This window comes from Chanodichthys erythropterus, chromosome 5 (genome assembly GCF_024489055.1).
Source record: "Chanodichthys erythropterus isolate Z2021 chromosome 5, ASM2448905v1, whole genome shotgun sequence".
NCBI lineage: Eukaryota > Metazoa > Chordata > Actinopteri > Cypriniformes > Xenocyprididae > Chanodichthys > Chanodichthys erythropterus.
Window position 1 is genome coordinate 11,583,787 of NC_090225.1, and position 17,590 is coordinate 11,601,376.

The window sequence follows — 17,590 nt, forward strand, 5'->3', positions numbered from 1 at the left end:
TGCAGAGTTGGCCACTTAAAAGGCTGTCTCAATCGCAAAATCCTTCCAGTGCCCTGGAATGTTGATCTGTTAAAAAAAATCCTACAATGCACTGCAAAAACCATGAAGTATTAATAATACATTACATTTTGCTTGTTGCCATGTCACCAGAAATGGAGTCTTCAGTGTCCCAATGAGAGCCAGGGTTCTTACAATTCATCATGATATACAGGTTAATGACGTAGGGAGCCCACTGTTTTCATGAGGGAATCACTGAATCATTCACTCAACCAATTTGTTCAAAAACATTCATTTTGAAACAAGTGACTGCATTTATTCCATCACTGAATCATTTATTCACCCATTTGTTGAAAAACTTTGATTCATTCAGAAACGTAACTAGTTTTGTATTGCTCAGAGACATGCAGCGGTTTATTTTGCTGTGGCTTTGTTTGGAACTATTTTCATTGCCGGAGCGAAAAATGGACAGTATTGTTTTTGTAAAGCAAGTCACATCAAATTCTTGTTTATTGAATTATTGTAAATAAGTATTCTTGGTAACACTTTATTTTAGGGTCTTTTAACTAGTTGCTTATTAGCATGCATATTACTAGAATATTGGCTATTTATTAGTACTTATTAAGCACATATTAATGCCTTATTCTACATGACCGTATTCTACTTTCTTAATCCTACCCAATACCTAAACTTAACAACTAACTTACTAACTATTAAAGGGTTAGTTCACCCAAAAATGAAAATTCTGTCATTTATTACTTACCCTCATGCCGTTCCACACCCGTAAGACCTTCATTAATCTTCAGAACACAAATTAAGATATTTTAGTTGAAATCCGATGGCTCCGTGAGGCCTTCATAGGGAGCAATGACATTTCCTCTCTCAAGTACCATAAAGCTACTAAAAACATTAAATCGGTTCATGTGAGTACAGTGGCTCAATATTTTTGGTGTACCAAAAAAAAAACAAAATAACGACTTATTTAGTGATACACTGATTCATTTATGCTCCGATGCTTCCTGAAGCAGTGTTTTGAAATCGGCCATCACTAAATAAGTCGTTATTTTGTTTTTTTTGGCACACCAAAAATATTCTGATCACTTTATATTATTAATATTGAGCCACTGTACTCACATGAACTGATTTAAATTTGTTTTTAGTACCTTTATGGATCTTGAGAGAGGAAATGTCATTGCTCCCTATGGAGGCCTCACGAAGCCATTGGATTTCAACTAAAATATCTTAATTTGTGTTCCAAAGATTAACGAAGAATTTTCATTTTTGGGTGAACTAACCCTTTAATGAGCAGTAAAGTAGTAATTAATTGAGGGGAAAAGTCGTAATTAATAGTGAATATGTGTTCCCTATACTAAAGTGTTACCGTATGCTTCTTTGAAATACAAAAAGTGATAATACATATACACTGTTAATTGGTTTACTATAAATAGATTTGCAGATGAAATAAGTCCCATCAACAGAAGCAAAGATGAACAATTTTCATATTATCATTCAGTCCCACAGTCCGCCTGATTGATGATACCTGTATGAACAGTGTGTGTATGTACCACAACCACAACCTCTGCCAGTGCGAACATTTGCCTTGTGGCACCAATTCCCAGGAATGCCTAACCTGTGCCAGCTGTTGGAGACAAGCTACCTGTGCCAACAGTGGCGGGAGCTGCCCACCACATCATCTGTTCCAGCGTTTCCATCTGTAGCATTTGTACCGATCCTCCTCTCTCTGCATCTGGACCCTCCAAAGAAAGCTTTCCAATACTGGCCTTGACTATGACTGCCAACCAGGCCAGATGTTCGAGCTGTAAGCCCCGGGCTAAATCAATGTAGCTCTCCGCTCATTATTCCAGGCCTGATGAATTGCAAGTGGCTGGGTTTTTTTCAGCTTACACTACAACAAACCATCCATCAGAGAGAGTGAGATGTGTGGAGATGCAGTGGTGAGGCTGTCTAAGGAGGGGCTTGCAGATGTGTCTTTCAAGACATTTGGCAGATTATGGGAACGCTTTTTGAAAAGATAGCCTCTTTATAGAAACAGTAAAACAGGCCACAAATCAGTTGACATGGATGTCTATTTTTTACTTGAATACAAATATTTATATGCATGTAGGTATTGTGCTGGTTATAGCTAGCCAACTGAGCTGAACTTTAGATCCAGATCATAACCAAATCATTCATACTGGAATTGTGAACTGAATGAAATGATTAACTGAAAAGATCCAACAAAAAAAAAAACGATTTGTTCCATAATCAGACATTGTTATTTCTCTCATAAACCTGCCAAGGAAAAATATTGTTAAACTTGTTACATTAACATATTGTTTTAAACATAAAATCTCATTTCTATAATTCATTTTGGTTCATATAGGTTATGTCAGGGGTGTCAAACTTAGTTTGGAGGGCCACAGTCCTACAGAGTTTAATTCCATCCCTGCTCCAACACACTATATTTTCAAATAAGCCTGAAACACTTGATTAGATAGATTAGGCTTGTTTAATTAAGGTTGAAGCTGAGTTTGATACCCCTGGATTACACCATACATCATATTTTGAAACTATACAGATAATTCTGTATCATTTTTGGTGTAAATAACATCTATAAGAATACTCACAGAGAAAAACTGCCAAAATCATTTATTTATTTTGTGCTAGACTGCGTTTTTGAGGTGTTAAAAATTTGATCTGATTTGACTTTGATCATTCCTTGGTTTTAGGCACTCATCTTGTTTTAAGTCAAGTCAAGTCAAATTTATTTATATAGCGCTTTTACAATTGGTAATTGTTTCAAAGCAGCTTTACATATTAGAAGCACAGAAAAAAAAGGGAAGTGGTTAAAACTGTACAAACAAGCGTGGTAATATGTAACATATACAAGATGGTGCTACATTAAGCCAATGTCGGCTGACTTCCAGGGGTGGAAAAAAACCCCTAGGAGAAAAACCCAGCGTGCTAGCACTGGGAAAAAAGTCCTAGGAGGGAAAAAACCCCTTGGAAGATATATATATGTAAATGTATATGGAGATCAAAATCTGAATTGTACATTTTTATTATAGAGATTAAAAATCGATTATATATAAATATATGTAAGCGGATACGGGGATTAAAAATCTGAATTATAGATGCAGCCAGAATTGGATCTTTAGGCCCATTGTCTCCTGGGCTACGTTGTAGTCAGGTCCAGACGCAGGTTCTCCATCTGATCTGGATACGGCCTGGATCCAGCACCCGGCAAACCTCAGGATAAGCAGAGAGACAGATATTAGCGTAGATGCCATTCTTATTCTGATGTACAGGTATATCTAGTGTTATAGGAAATGTTCTCGGTTCCGGCCGACCTAATTATTGCAGCGTAACAATCCTTTAACGGATTTGAAAAATGTTAATGTTTATGTTTTTTAAAGAGCAGCTGTCACAGAAGTTTCTAAAATGTCTAAAATATTATATGAATATATTATGAAAACTATAACCTAGTTTAAGAGTTACATAAGTGTAGGGCAATTGTGGTAAGTGATACATATTTCTTTATAGTCTGAGTTCCAGTATTCTCTTAATCATGGCTAAACAATATGAAAACATATATTCACACTGCACACATATGAGTTCAATGAGCAAATACACACACCCTTTAATGATATACTCTGTAGATGCACGTTTGACTGAAAATCTGGATACTAAAGACACTTTCATGTAACATTATTAACATTTCAAATGTTCTACAGCTGATGCACTGGCGACTTGTTATGCAGCTGTCATTAAAAAAAAAAAAAAAAAAAAAAAAAAAAAGATTTTAAAGAAACTGATGCTAATTTGCTCATTTTTTCTCTGTGACAAATGCATTGCATTACAGTTGGCTGAGTTATGGAACATTTGCCACAATCACAATGTTAAAAAATATTTAAATATTTCATTATACTGTGTCAAAGCATAAAAAACTGTGATTAACTTCCTGTGTAAAAATGCACTTGGTAACTCACCAAGATTCAGCTGAAGAAGAATCTTCGATGCAGAGAAGATTCTCTGCATCCTGGGAGGTTCCACGCGATTATCCTTGTATACCTTAACGATGAGCCAAAACAAACATTCTTCAAGACGTGCAGAAAAGAAAAAAAGGGAAGCTAGTTCATCCAGTTGTTGTTATGCAAATACAGTCTGCACTTCCAGATGTGTATTTTTTCAGCCCCTTGTCCCCTGTGAAGGCGTGTTGGGCCCTCAGGGAACATAAAAACCAATATCATCGCTAAACTTAGCTGAGTCCAGCTGTTCCCAGTTGTGCTCATCCTGGGGAAAAACTAGCACAGGGACTGAAACAAATTTAATATGACACACAGTCTATGCAAGAGAAATAAAAATAATATCACTATTTAAAGATTTGTTATAACATCTAACTAAGACTCAAACTATTCTAAAACCTAAAACGTTAAATACGACACCCTATGGTCTCGACTGCAAGTGCACATAATGTGTGAACTTGGGTGAACTATCCTTTTAATGGAAAATTACAAAGAGAAGTCAAGTAGCAAAATGTGAACTAAATGTGAATTTTTTAAGTTTTGAATTTTGAAGACTGAAATAGTATTTTGTAAATCAAAGAACAATGTTTTAAAAAGAAAATTCCCATGGCTTAACAATGCAAATTCTCTTCTGAGTTTTAGAACTACACAGAGATCTCAGAGGAGGTGCAATATAGTTCTCATTCAGATATGACCTTGACATATGGCTTGGCTGCCAGTCTGAGAGCCTTGGCTGTGAGGCGGTGAGGTTGGATGGCACACTATGGTACCCCAGCATGCATCTGGAAAAGTAGGATGTGCAGAGGGTGTGGCATGGATGTAGTGTGTGGCACCTAGGGGTGTTTGGGGCACCGCTGGCATCATGACTATCTATCAAGCCCAGATGTCACACCCAAGTAACAGCTGCACTGGCTGGGGGCAGTGAGAGACTGCCTTCCTCATCCAGAGGACCTGCCAGAGGCCACCGCATCCAACACAGAGCACAGCAGAGAGTCTTCAGAAGAGCCACTGATTAACAAAATATACAGAGTTAAAGCTCTGTTAGAAAATTATTGAGTCCTTCCAGCTCAGTTGATATGGACAGACAGTCTCTTTCATACACAGGTGGCTCACATAAAAAAAAAAACAAGGAGTGAACTGAACTAGTACTAGTTTCTCAGTTTGACCTATGTTTTAAATGAATATTCATGTTCACACTCACACCATGGGCTCTCCATCCTGCCAAACAACACAGGTCATAAGCATTAGTTTACTTATAGACCAACTGCAGTCAGCTCAAATTGGGAATAGCCAATCACTGCAAGTAATTTAAAAATATACTTGTAAGAAACAACACAAAAAGTAAGGTATCATCAAAAAGCATGAAAAAGACTGTATCTTATTGGTCATTTAGAGTAAATAAAAAAAAAAAGTTGTTTTTTGAAAAATAGTATTTAGTTCTGGGCAATTTCAGATGAACTGAACATGGTGAACAAGGTGCTGTTGGCAGAAGAAAGATTTGAATTTGACACGCAGATAGCTCTTGGGCCTAAACAGTTATTTTTGTTACACATTTTCAACACTAAATTAGAGAACAGGCCTGACTTAACACAAACATATTGGAAAATTAAGCATTTTTTCATTGTCATTTTAATTGTGATAACCTGAGTTCTAACTCTAACCCTGACTTTTCAAATAAATCACTTACACTTTCTGAACAAATTTAAATGCAGTTTGCCCCATAAGCACATATTATAATTAATAGCAGACTGAAACGTGGCATTATAATAACTCTTTTGCCTGCACATAATTAAAGCGGAACTCAGTAAGATTTGCGAAGCTCCCCCTACAGGTTCCTTCGGTGAATCACACAGTCTACCAGTCTACTGTCTGGACTACAACGACTACAACGCTCACTAGTTTTGCAAATACAGGACAAGAAATCTCAATGGAGGTGGGTAATTTTCGAAATTGTCTTATAAAGTCATAATATATACATTGTTTTTGAATTACCGGAAAGCATTTTGTCACTCTCGCTTGAATGTGTACATATGGCGAGAATGTGTCGGGTCGGCGCAGCTCAACTTGCAAGTGCTGTTTTCTGGCGTAGACGTGCCAGAGGGGGTTAGTGCACGCCTCAAACACACCACTACAAGTCAATTAACCATCGTAAGGACTTAGAAAACTATTTATGAAGGTAAAAAAAGTTAATTAATACATTTTCTGAATATAAAAAAGATATATATTTTAGAAAGGTTTTAATTTTATTTGTTGATATTTGGTAGCTCAAAATTTGTTTTCAGTTATTAATGGAAATAATATTGTCAGGTGTCATCTGTGTTTTCTAGTTTTGCCAATGTTATGCTGCCTTCATGTGGTATCAGAATGATCATAAATATGAATTTCCTAGTTAAAAATTGGACATGAATGCCCTCTCAAGTCATATTTACCACTGGGAAGCTCGAGGATTTGATAAGTTCCAGAGTTGGGTGTGCCATAAACTTAAAACATGACGGAGGGGAGAATGTTCGCTGTTGTGACTGGTATCCTTTATTATTTTTTTCCACAACAGCTACATCGCATTGTCTTCTCTTTAAAGTAGTGCACATTTATATATATGAATAATCATTTAAAGTATTTTGTATGTTTTATACACTGCGAAAATAGCCTGCATTTGACAAAAATTCCAGAATTGTCAGCAAGCTGACTATCTTGATAGTCTGGTGAATGTTTATATGATTGTTAATGAATGGGACGCTAAATATCATTTTGGCTTTAATACAATTTTCCCAGTAAATATGCAAGAATAAACCTTGTGTCCTCCATGATTAATTTTCTTTCTGACAATAAAGCACTTGAATAAGTCAAGGTCGTATTCACAACTTCAGAAGTGGGAAGTAGGAAATTTCCAATAGCAAGTGAAGGCAGCATTAGTTCCTGGCTGTATCCAAAAACTTGTTGCCTCGCTGCCTTATAGGCAATGACTCTGCAGGCAGCAGAGGTACCTCACAAAACGATTTTGGACAGACTTCTGAGGCGGCGTAACAGTTAAATGATCTACAGCAAAACAGAGCAAGCTTTGATGAGAAATAAACAAATATTTAATTAATACAGAAGTAATTTCTCACTAGAAATGACAGCAGAAGTGGGAAATTTACACACTTTCAGATGCCATCTTTCTTTTTCTAGCTCAACTGTCACTGAATGGAACGCATAGCATTGTGGGATATCAAAGGCAGCAGAGGATACATCTATGCTGGCTTCAAAATTTATCAGATGAAGGTATCTCAGGACATAAGAAGTGAAGCTAACATTGGATTTGCTCTTTCTACCTTGGAATGTGTCATCTGAAGGCAGCATTTTTAAGTTTTCGAATGCAGCCCCTTTGTGCTTTGGTTGCTTTTTCTGTGTGCTCATTTGTTTCCATAACAACCTATTGTGCTCACCTGTGTCTTGTTTAGCTCCATCATTTGGTCTGTTTAAACCCTCTGTTCAGTTTATTTCTTTCTCTGGTGTCTTCAATGTTTAAGGTTGGTTATGTTAGTTCTCATGCGGTTTTCTTCTGTGCCTACAGTGCCAGTTTGTATTTTTTTATTTGTCTAATAAAGACTGACTGCTACACCTAGATCTTCCACTTGCCTTTATTGGAACCAAACTGTGAGGACTATAGAATCAGATTCTATTTTATTTACTATATTACATATGATTTTATATAGGCCACATTTGAAATCTGCTCAGTGTGCATCAATTATACAGTTACAATAAATATGATTATATATCACATTCAATATATACGCTTTACAATATTCAGTCCACTATTTAAGATTAATTTATTGCTATTTTCTCACACGATAGGACTCAGTCATAATGTTTCTATTCTATATCATTTCATTTCATTCTTTATTCCAGACCATTAGGTCCATATCAAACAAAGAAAAGAAAAGAATAACATACAAACACACATTACATACAACAAACATTATTTAAAAGATATACAAACTTGCATTCCAGTGCTTCCAGAACCATGAGGAATACATTGTATCACTTAATTTAGGATCGTTTATGACCATTATGATTGAATCACTTAATGGACACATGAAATTATACATATAATTCCTTAATACAGCAGGTAAAGTAGGAACATCACTGAATACAAATACTTGGCTTGCTCTTGTCCACCTTGGGAGCTTAAGCAAAATTGTTAATGCATCATTAAATGCTACCTGAAGCTACATTATATATTGTTTTAATTTCAAGTTTTGTGGGTTGTACCCCATTAAAAAACTGAAGCATGCCAAGGTTAGGAGCATTGACCTCAAGGTCAGTTTTCCTCTACTGCCAGTTTCTTTTAAAGATGCAGAGTTTATCCCAGAGGTTCCAAGTCACATGACCAATTGATCCTGAGATTCACAGGGTCCTTCTTTTCAGTTTTTCATCAGAAATCATTGTTCTTATCCACAGACTCTCGAAGATTCTCCAGGATAGAGCAACAATTTAAGGATTAAGACTATGCTGACCAATATTCATTCTTTCTGTTTTACAAGAATGACAGCTGAGAACATAATAAATGTTTTGCCACATATATAAACACATATGTTCTATATGGCTCCACCTGACCAGGGGAAGGTAATATGGGGATTTCATATTAAATCCTCTTTTCTCACATGCACAGATACACGTTCGCATTCCCCCCCACTCCAGACGGGCAGCACAGACGTACATCCCCTCCCCCCCGCCTTGAGGTTTAAGACCTCCGACAGCACTTTTACCTTACCTAATCGCTCCCCCTTCCCATACCCTCTCAGTCCCCACCTCACACTGACCCTTCCCAATGGACAAGAGGGCAGTTTGCCAGCTGAACCCTGAGAAGGTTTTAGGACGACAGAGAAACTCAGGAGATTTGTCCATAGCCGCTTTCATGTGTGTCCACGTCAGTGGTCGCTGGAGCCCCTCGTATGTGGCCCTGGATGGAGTGAGAGGCAGCTGTAGGCAGAGATGACACATGAGATCAGGCAGAGCAGCTGTAGCCACAGTCAAAGGTGTGCAGGACAGCTTTATCTGTTTCAGATGGGGAAACATACGGCCAAAAATGTCCATTCTGGTTCACCTAACAGCATTCAAGTGGCTAATGTGGTCCCAGATTGATGGATGGCAAGAAAAGCAGGATACACCTACATTAAAGTGTTGACCTACAAATGGATCTCTATCTATCTATCTATCTATCTATCTATCTATCTATCTATCTATCTATCTATCTATCTATCTATCTATCTATCTATCTATCTATCTATCTATCTATCTATCTATCTATCTATCTATCTATCTATCTATCTATCTATCTATCTATCTATCTATCTATTGTCTGTCAGAATGTGAATAATTCAATTGATAACTGCTCAAACTTAACTCACTCAAGAATTAAATATGACAATAAGAGTAAAGGAATGCTTATTTGAGCATTTTCAGGCATGCTGACAAAATGTTTATTAACATTAAATATCAGAAACTTCACAAGTTTCTCACCTTTCTTGGTGTAACATATTTTTCAAGCATACCCATGTGTATGCAGTGTCCCAAGTGCAATGTGGAAAGTATGGTCTCCCTCTGTAAGCATGGACAGCTGATGGAAGGACAGGGAGGGGGTGTCTGCCATGCAGGCCTGCTTTCCTGTGGGTTTAAACAGGCCATTCCCCACCTGTGTCACAGCACAGGACTGTGGCCTTACCTCTGCTGTACCTCCCTCCGCCATCTGGAACAGTCAGCGTGGGCAGGGGGCTGAAGTGAGGCCACAGCCCAGGGCCGACGACTCACAAAACAGCTTTATACAGAAACGCTGTGCACTTTGTCCAGTGGGATCAAGAAATAGTCCATTTCAGTGATGCCCAGGTGATACCTGGCCAAACACTGAGGACCACAGCAGCTGTGGTTTACATGCCACACTTTGAAAAGTGCAGAGATGTGAGACACAACACATATGGCACCCTGTTTTGTATTGTAATTTAGGTTTATCATGAATTGTCACTTTAATTTTACTAAGCATTCTTTTACAGACATAAGGAGAAAAATAATTAATTAGTTAATTCATTAGAAACTTGTCTTCATTGCAACAAATTCTTTCAATCTTTAGAGTTTATGTGTTGCAGTTCCAACTCTGACCACTCAAATGTTTGGCGCGGTTTCGCCAAGGCCGCAGTGGGAAGTGTTTTGTGGAAAAGGGACATATGTTGAGAGGTCCAGACACATGCAACTGTATGTAATCAGACTTTAGCTCTACATATTTCAGCACAATAATAAAAGACAGTTTATAGTTCTTGAATATTTTTTGAAATAACTATTATAATTTTCCAGATTTATGTCCCCTCCTGTTCTTTACACACAACAAAACTACAATAACATACAAAAACATACAAGGATTATCTGGTCTGTCAATACAATTCATAGCCAGCAGGATCTGCTTTTTAATTTTATTATTATTATTTTAATATTGGGATTATGTAGCCTTACTAAGCACCTTTAAAATGTTAGCATTATATACTTAGATATATCATTTTGATTCATACTGATTCCACAATAAATCATTCACGTTTACATGCACATAATTTTCAGATTAAGGATATTCGAATCAGTATTATTTTAGTATTATTTATATATACAATTATATCATTTATTAATATTTTGCATTTCAGTTTTTATTTTAACATTAGTTTCAGTTTTTATTTTAACATTAGTTTGTTTTAATAAATGTATTGTAATTAGTTTTATTTAATATTTAGCTGTTTAAAGCTATTTTTAAGCTATCTGTTTTACTTGTAATAAACTTATTTTATTTCAATTAGCTGCCAAGGCAATATTTATGATTTTATTTTTTATTCTTTTCAGATTTCTTTGAAATTTGTATTAGTTTTAATTTAGTTAACAATAGCTTCGTTGTCTCTACACAAGTTCAGTATCTAGCACATTAAATATGCTATTTTACATATTTGATCATAACTAGAAATGTAAATAGAAATGCCCGTTATGTTATGATCTCATTGATTACATTCATATCCCCAGACAAATTCCTGATATTTCTAGGTTTCCCTGCCTGTGGGAATCTTGTAAATTCCAAAAGAATTCCCCTCCATGCAGAGCGCTACAGAAGAGGCGCATGTCTTGTAAACACAGCGGCTCTCGCGAGATTTCCTCGCGCCGCTCAGCACACGCAGGAGCGTCTCTGGAGCAGTGAGAGCAGGCGGGAGACGAACCAACTGAACCTGGCTCGGACTGTAACAGGAGACACGGGGTGAGAGAGGGTAACCTGCCTATGTCGTCGTTGTGGTGTGTCTGAGCGCGGTTCCTGGGGTAAAGAACTACCGCAGCCTGTCCATCATACAACCCCTCCTTTCGAGACAACACTCTAGTAGTGACCACTTGAGTCTGTGCTCTCTCTGTAGGCGTGCTTCTCCGATTATCCCGTCCATCCATGCTCCATTCGAGCCTTTAAGGAGGACGCGCACATTCTCAGGGAGGGGAGGGAAGCCCATTGGTCTCCCTACCGACGCCAGCGCCAGGTAAAAAAAACCCGCTATGACTGTAATGCGAATGTTAAATGTCATATTTGACGGAGCGCGTGGCTGCCTGTGACGCAGCTTCGGTTCATTACATCCAGCGATCATTGAGCGCATATAAACAGTTGATGCTGCGGTGTGGAGGCTGTGAGGCAGGGGAATGAGCTCTGCTTATGGCCTAGCGTGTTTTTCGCATAATTGCCACTTTTATCTCCCGAGACATCCCCACTTTCCATTGGCATATTAATTTTAGTTACTGAAAAGGCGTAACAGTATCTCTGTTTGAAAGACTATACGTTAAGTCACGATTGGCGCGCTGTGTATTCTCTTCAGCCAGCTTATTCATTGCTTTTGAGGTAACAGATTCGCAACTGACAGATCAAGACACTGACAATTGGCCAGAAGGTTGTAGCTGAGGTCGTGGGTATTACACGATCTTCCACCAAGTGGAAATCCAATTTCCCGCATTGGCTTTAATGTTGATGTTTGTAGATGTCACGCCCTCTTGTTTACATTACATTGACACCTCCCTCAGACTCTAGCATGTCTGTGAAGGACCATCTGCATGTGGGATTGTGCTGCTGCTTAACATTACGGATTATTCTAAACACATTTAAGCAAGTCTTGCACTGCACCATACTGCTAATTTACTCACTGAGATAACCTGTCTTTTATTGCTGGTTTTGTACCTAACCAGTCTGTCTCTGTTAGCTTTGTGGTTTTAGTTTTTTGTCACATCAACAGTATCAATTGATCCTATTATTTGGGTGCATATGCACCATCTATGTAATTTAGATCTGAAACTTTCAGGAAATTTGTGGAACAGATGAAATCTCAGTCATTGCAAGCTGAGATGAAATTACTGGTTTACAAAGAAAAGCTCGGCGGCAACACTTCTGGATTCTTCAGACACCCTGAAAAGAGCTGTTTTAGATTAGCACTTCACTCAAATTGAGTTGAAAATGAGTTGAAAGAGTGCTGTGTGTGTTGTTTAAATTGCACATCTGCATATTGCACATCTGCTGGCTGTTTTTTAATCTTCACTTTTGTATGACACATTTCTCAGGTTTTAGAAGTGTTGTGTTACACATTCGAGGGTGTATTCAACAACATGTTACATATCTGACAGGTTCAAATGTTGAAGTCAAAACTGAATTTTTAAGTACCTATTCATATTTCTTCACTTTAACCGTATCACTTTTTGCTTTATAATTTAATTCCGAACAGAAGTTCATCTGAAGAACCCAAAATCGTTGCTTGTTGTGTGGCATAACGTTTTAATTTATAAATGTACGTTGACTGAGTCTTTGAACGTCCTGCGAGCCTTATTAATGGAAGAATTATTTTTAAGGAAGTCTTCAAGTAGATTATATAAAACAAGAGCAAAAGACATTATTAAATTGACCTCACATTAAGTGCTCTCCAGCTCTGTGGAGAGAACGAGTAAGAGCACTCTTGAATAATGGCTGCAGCAGATTAGCAAAGGTCCTCAGAGTCCTCAGACATCAACATCCGCCAGTATTCATTCACAAATTTCTCGTTTCCTCTTCTTAGGTTTTAGATAGACCACAGCGTCTTCTCAGTTTCTGTTACAGTGTTTGCGGCTGCAGCATTGGTGTGCGACTGCAGAGAAATCTTTCATTATTCATGTCTCTCTCGCGGCAACATGCTACGCTTTCATATTACATACAGAGAAATCCTCCTGGAGATGCTGAAGCTCTCAGTTACTTAAAACAAATGTGGTTTGTCTTGTGAATCCTTAAGAGCGGTGATATACCGTCCACATCAATGTTAATATTCCCGTCAATGGGGTGGTGGCATGTCCCATATTACCTGATGTTGCTAGTTTTAAATACATGTTAAGATTTGGATATTTGTCTTGTTTTGAATGTATAATATAATATATACAGCACATGACTTTACATGTGTGCAATAATACTTGTGGTGCATTACAATCTTTGCATGTTAAAGTGATGCAAACCAAAGCCACATTATGAATTTGCTCTTTACTTGCAGCCAAAAGAAGATGAATGAAAAATAATATTAGAAGGGCTTGTAAACAACTTATTTTGAATGACACTTTTTGTGATGGGAGCTCATGGATTTCCTTTGCTTCAGGGTAACATTAGCACCGATTACTGAAATTGAAAGCGTAGCTTGGAAAGGGCTGGATTTCACCTTTAGCGATTCTTCTCTGATTACTTGAAGATAAAATATCATCAGTTGTAAACTCTTTCAGGGGACGTTAGAAACTTTGGATGATGTCAGTTTTTATTGCTAGTAGATATCCATCTTTTCACCCGAATAATTTAAAGACGCAGCGCCTGGAGTTTTGTTGCACCTATTCATAATATCATGAAATGCAGTTTGTCGCTTGTAAGATTAAAATGTTTTTCAAAGAAGTTTTGCTCACCAAGGTGGCATTTATTTGTTAAAAACATACAGTAAAATGGTAGTAATGTGAAATATGAATACAATTTAAAATAATTTTTCTATTTTGATATAATTTATTCTTTTGATGACATTAGTCCAGTCTTCAGTGTCACATGATCCATCAGAAATCATTCTATTTTTAATTTCTTATTATTATCAGTGTTGTAAACAGTTGTGATGCTTAAAAAGTGCATTTTTTCATGATTCTTTGATGAAAGTAAAAGTTCAAAAGAACAGCTTTTATTTGAAATAAAAATATTTGTAACATTTTCAATGTCTTTACTGTCACTTTTGATCAATTTAATGCATCCTTGCTAAATTAATGTGTAAATCTTTAAAAAAAAGTCTTACTGACCCCAAATTTTGAATGGTAGTATATGTGCTGTGATGTATACAGCCTTAATTTTTCACCTCAGGAATCCGTCTGTTACCATAAGCAATCACATTCTTCTTTTTCTAACAATTTAGGATAATTCTACCATGATGAAAATGTGAGATTATTATTTGCCTTTTCCATTTTGTTAATTAAACCGATGGTTATTGTGAAAATACAATTGAGAATAGTTCAGTGTAAATAAAGGTACATTCTGCATTGAAGGCCTGTGGCGGGTATTTAGATGTTGCTCTGTGGCACACTGAGAATGATTGATGCTGCGTGTCTGTGTTTGTCTGGGCACACCAGGAGAGCCCCTCCTTCTCAGACCTGCTCAGGAATTAAATGATTATCTCAAGGGTGCTCCCCTCATTTGTATGGAAAAATTGTATTTGGTGTGGCAGCTTCGGGACATCCCCAGATATTGCTGCGGCGATAGGCTTACAGATGCTTGGCTGCGACAGTGACGCAGTGGAATTGTGTCTCTTGTCACTCAAAGGGAGCAAAAGGAACAGAGAGTCTGTGCTGCTGCCAGAATCTAGAGGATGTTGAGGATTGTTTGGTAGAGTAGAATGGCCCAACATCCCCATTGAAAATGACAACGTTCCTCAAGTTTTGTGTCTTGTGTTTTTGTGATATAACTGGACATTTTAACTTGGTGCAAAATGTAGATTAATTTTGTGGATGGTTCTGGATTTCCCAGCTGTATTTTGTTGTTGAATTTTAGGTTAAATGAGCATCACTGCAGTGCATTTTATATCAGACCTTTTATATATCTCTTAAAATCTTTTATATTTGATTTGTTTTGCCAGAAATATTTATCACTCCATTGGAGGCTGAAAAACATACATTTCCTGTGGCCCAATTAAATAGATACTTTCTACTCCATAATAAGAGCAGCACTTGTTCTTGAAGTATTTTTGCCAATAATTTCCCCCATATCGATTTCAGAATTAGATGATAAGCCACGCAATATCGCGTTCAATATCGATATGAATCGCCGTCGATATTGAACGCGATATTGCGTGGCTTATCAGTGAACTACGGCTCTGTCTATTAAAATGCCGCTTCATTTGAAAGCAGGTGATGGCGAGTTAGCGGTAATAAGGGAACCGGCTTTACTGACGAAATGCGCGTGACAAAAGCATTCTATATATCGCCCAGCCCTACCTTCATATTGTAAATATGTATTATATTATTACTTATTATTACTTTATTATATTATACATTACAAACTATTAAAATGCAAAAATGTAATACAAATACATAAGTAGTTTAAGTTAGACAGTCTCAGTTACATTAGTGCTTCATGGGAAGGGGTTAGAAGGGATTCCTGATGAGAAGACTTTCATTCATCTTCGGAGCACAAATGAAGGTCGATGAAATCTGAGAGCTTTCTGTCCCTCCATAGACAGCTACGCAACTGACACTTTGACGCTTCAAAAAGTTCATAAAGATATTGTGAAACTAATCTATATGAATATTTTGAAGAGACTCGATCCCTTTATATAATGAACAGTTTTAATTTAGGCCTTTATTCACATATAAACATTGATCGGCGAACATAAACGGAAGCTCAAACGAACCTGCTTGACACGCGAGAACAAACCTCTTCCGGAAGGCACAGAGTAACGTCATAACATCATTTTCAACACACTTAAATGTATCTAATATGATAAACAGAGCTGCGTTACCTCATACCCATAACCGGAAAAGCGGAAGCGGCGCCGCGACTGTATCATAATAAAAGTTCCGCTGCTCGTGGTGTGTGTTGCGCAATCGCTCCAGCGGCCTCGTTCAGCTCCCACAACACTCGGTCCTGCTCTGCTTCATACTACAGTAACATTAATAATCGCATCCATGAACATAATTTCTGCCCGAGTCCTATCCTGATTATTTTCCACCGGCTGTGAGGTGAAGACCATATGTCCCAAGATTCCGCGCTCAAACTTGGCGTCATCAAGCTACACCTTTGTTTTGAATAGGCCTCTAGCGACCTCTAGTGGACAGAACATTTTACATATTGCACCTTTAAAGCAGAGTATTTTCTGAAGTCACTGTCTGATTTTTTTTTTTTATGGTGTGGTACTCACTCTTGAGTGTCTTGTAGGAAAACTAGTCAGACTGGAAAATAGTTGCATTAGAAAAAGACTCAACAAACTGCTGGATGCCATGAACTAAATGTTGTCTGTTATTAAACACGGTTTTTAAAAATGAAGTTGTAATGACACTGACTCAGGGCTTTTGCAATAGTATATCATTGCTTAACCTTCTCAGGGCTCAAGGTACTGAAAGGTTTATAAATTTAACGTTAAAAAATCTATTTCTCTAAAGAGAAAATGAATGGGATTTTTTACTTTCGAAGACGTAATGTTGTGGCAAGTGGTGTCTTCCGGGGTTGTGACTTATGTCCAGGTTTTCACTGATATCTCTTTGGACCTTGATTCACCCATGTACTCTCCTTACCATATTAACAGCAGATTAAGGTTGCAGCTAAATGCAAACAACCAGGAATTACCAGTTGGTACTGCGAATACTCTGGCCTCAATAGGCCATTCATTTGCCTTTACCAAATGATTGAAAGTGCTAAATATTCCTTGTCTGACCCACATTTGTTTTGCAGTGAAGTATTTATATTATAAGTTAGCCCCGCAGAGCATTGTTTTTTGTTGGTCCTGTGACATTAAGGACACAACCGTGGTCTCCATATCTTTAGGGGCTGCAGTGTATCCAGCAGCTGTGACGTCCTCTGTCATTATGACCAGAAGTCTGGGACAAACATGATTGGTTAATTATATCCGAAGGGAAAATAAGAGCCTTTCAGTCATTTGTCTTTCTGTTATAGAGGACACAACACTTCATCACAATTGTGCATTCAGATTTCTGTTTGTCACGCTTCATACTCAGCAGTGACAAACCGTTTCAGGGATTTCTTACTTTCTGTTCTCTTCATTAGAGGATGGTTGTCAAGAGTGTTGTTGTCCCAGTCTCTGATTGAGTTCAGTTAAAGGCTCATGGTTTTACTCTTTTGCTCTTTGACTCACTCTGAGCTGATCTGTTTAGCTGTTAGAGGTTTACTCTGTTTGTTCTCCTAACAGGTTGACTTCCCTTTTTTCTACTCGCACACATTTGAATGCTTGGATTTGACACGTATGACTGCTTCTGCAAAAGCAAAACATTTTAATTAACTAATGTACGTTAGCATTTTAAAGGTAAGGAAATATCTCCTCGGAAAT

General features: G+C 37.5%; 1 protein-coding gene across 2 annotated transcripts in view; it reads left to right on the plus strand.

Moving 5' to 3' along the window:
- The first annotated feature begins 11,231 nt into the window (after nucleotides 1-11,231).
- Nucleotides 11,232-17,590, plus strand: part of akt3a (v-akt murine thymoma viral oncogene homolog 3a) — a 93,956-nt gene continuing 87,597 nt past the window's right edge. The window contains exons 1-2 of one of the 2 annotated variants that reach the window (XM_067386073.1): nucleotides 11,232-11,342; nucleotides 11,435-11,551. The gene's annotated coding sequence lies outside the window, so the exon portion shown is untranslated. Of the gene's footprint in view, nucleotides 11,552-17,590 lie in introns of both variants that reach the window. The other variant, XM_067386074.1, reaches the window with a different exon arrangement.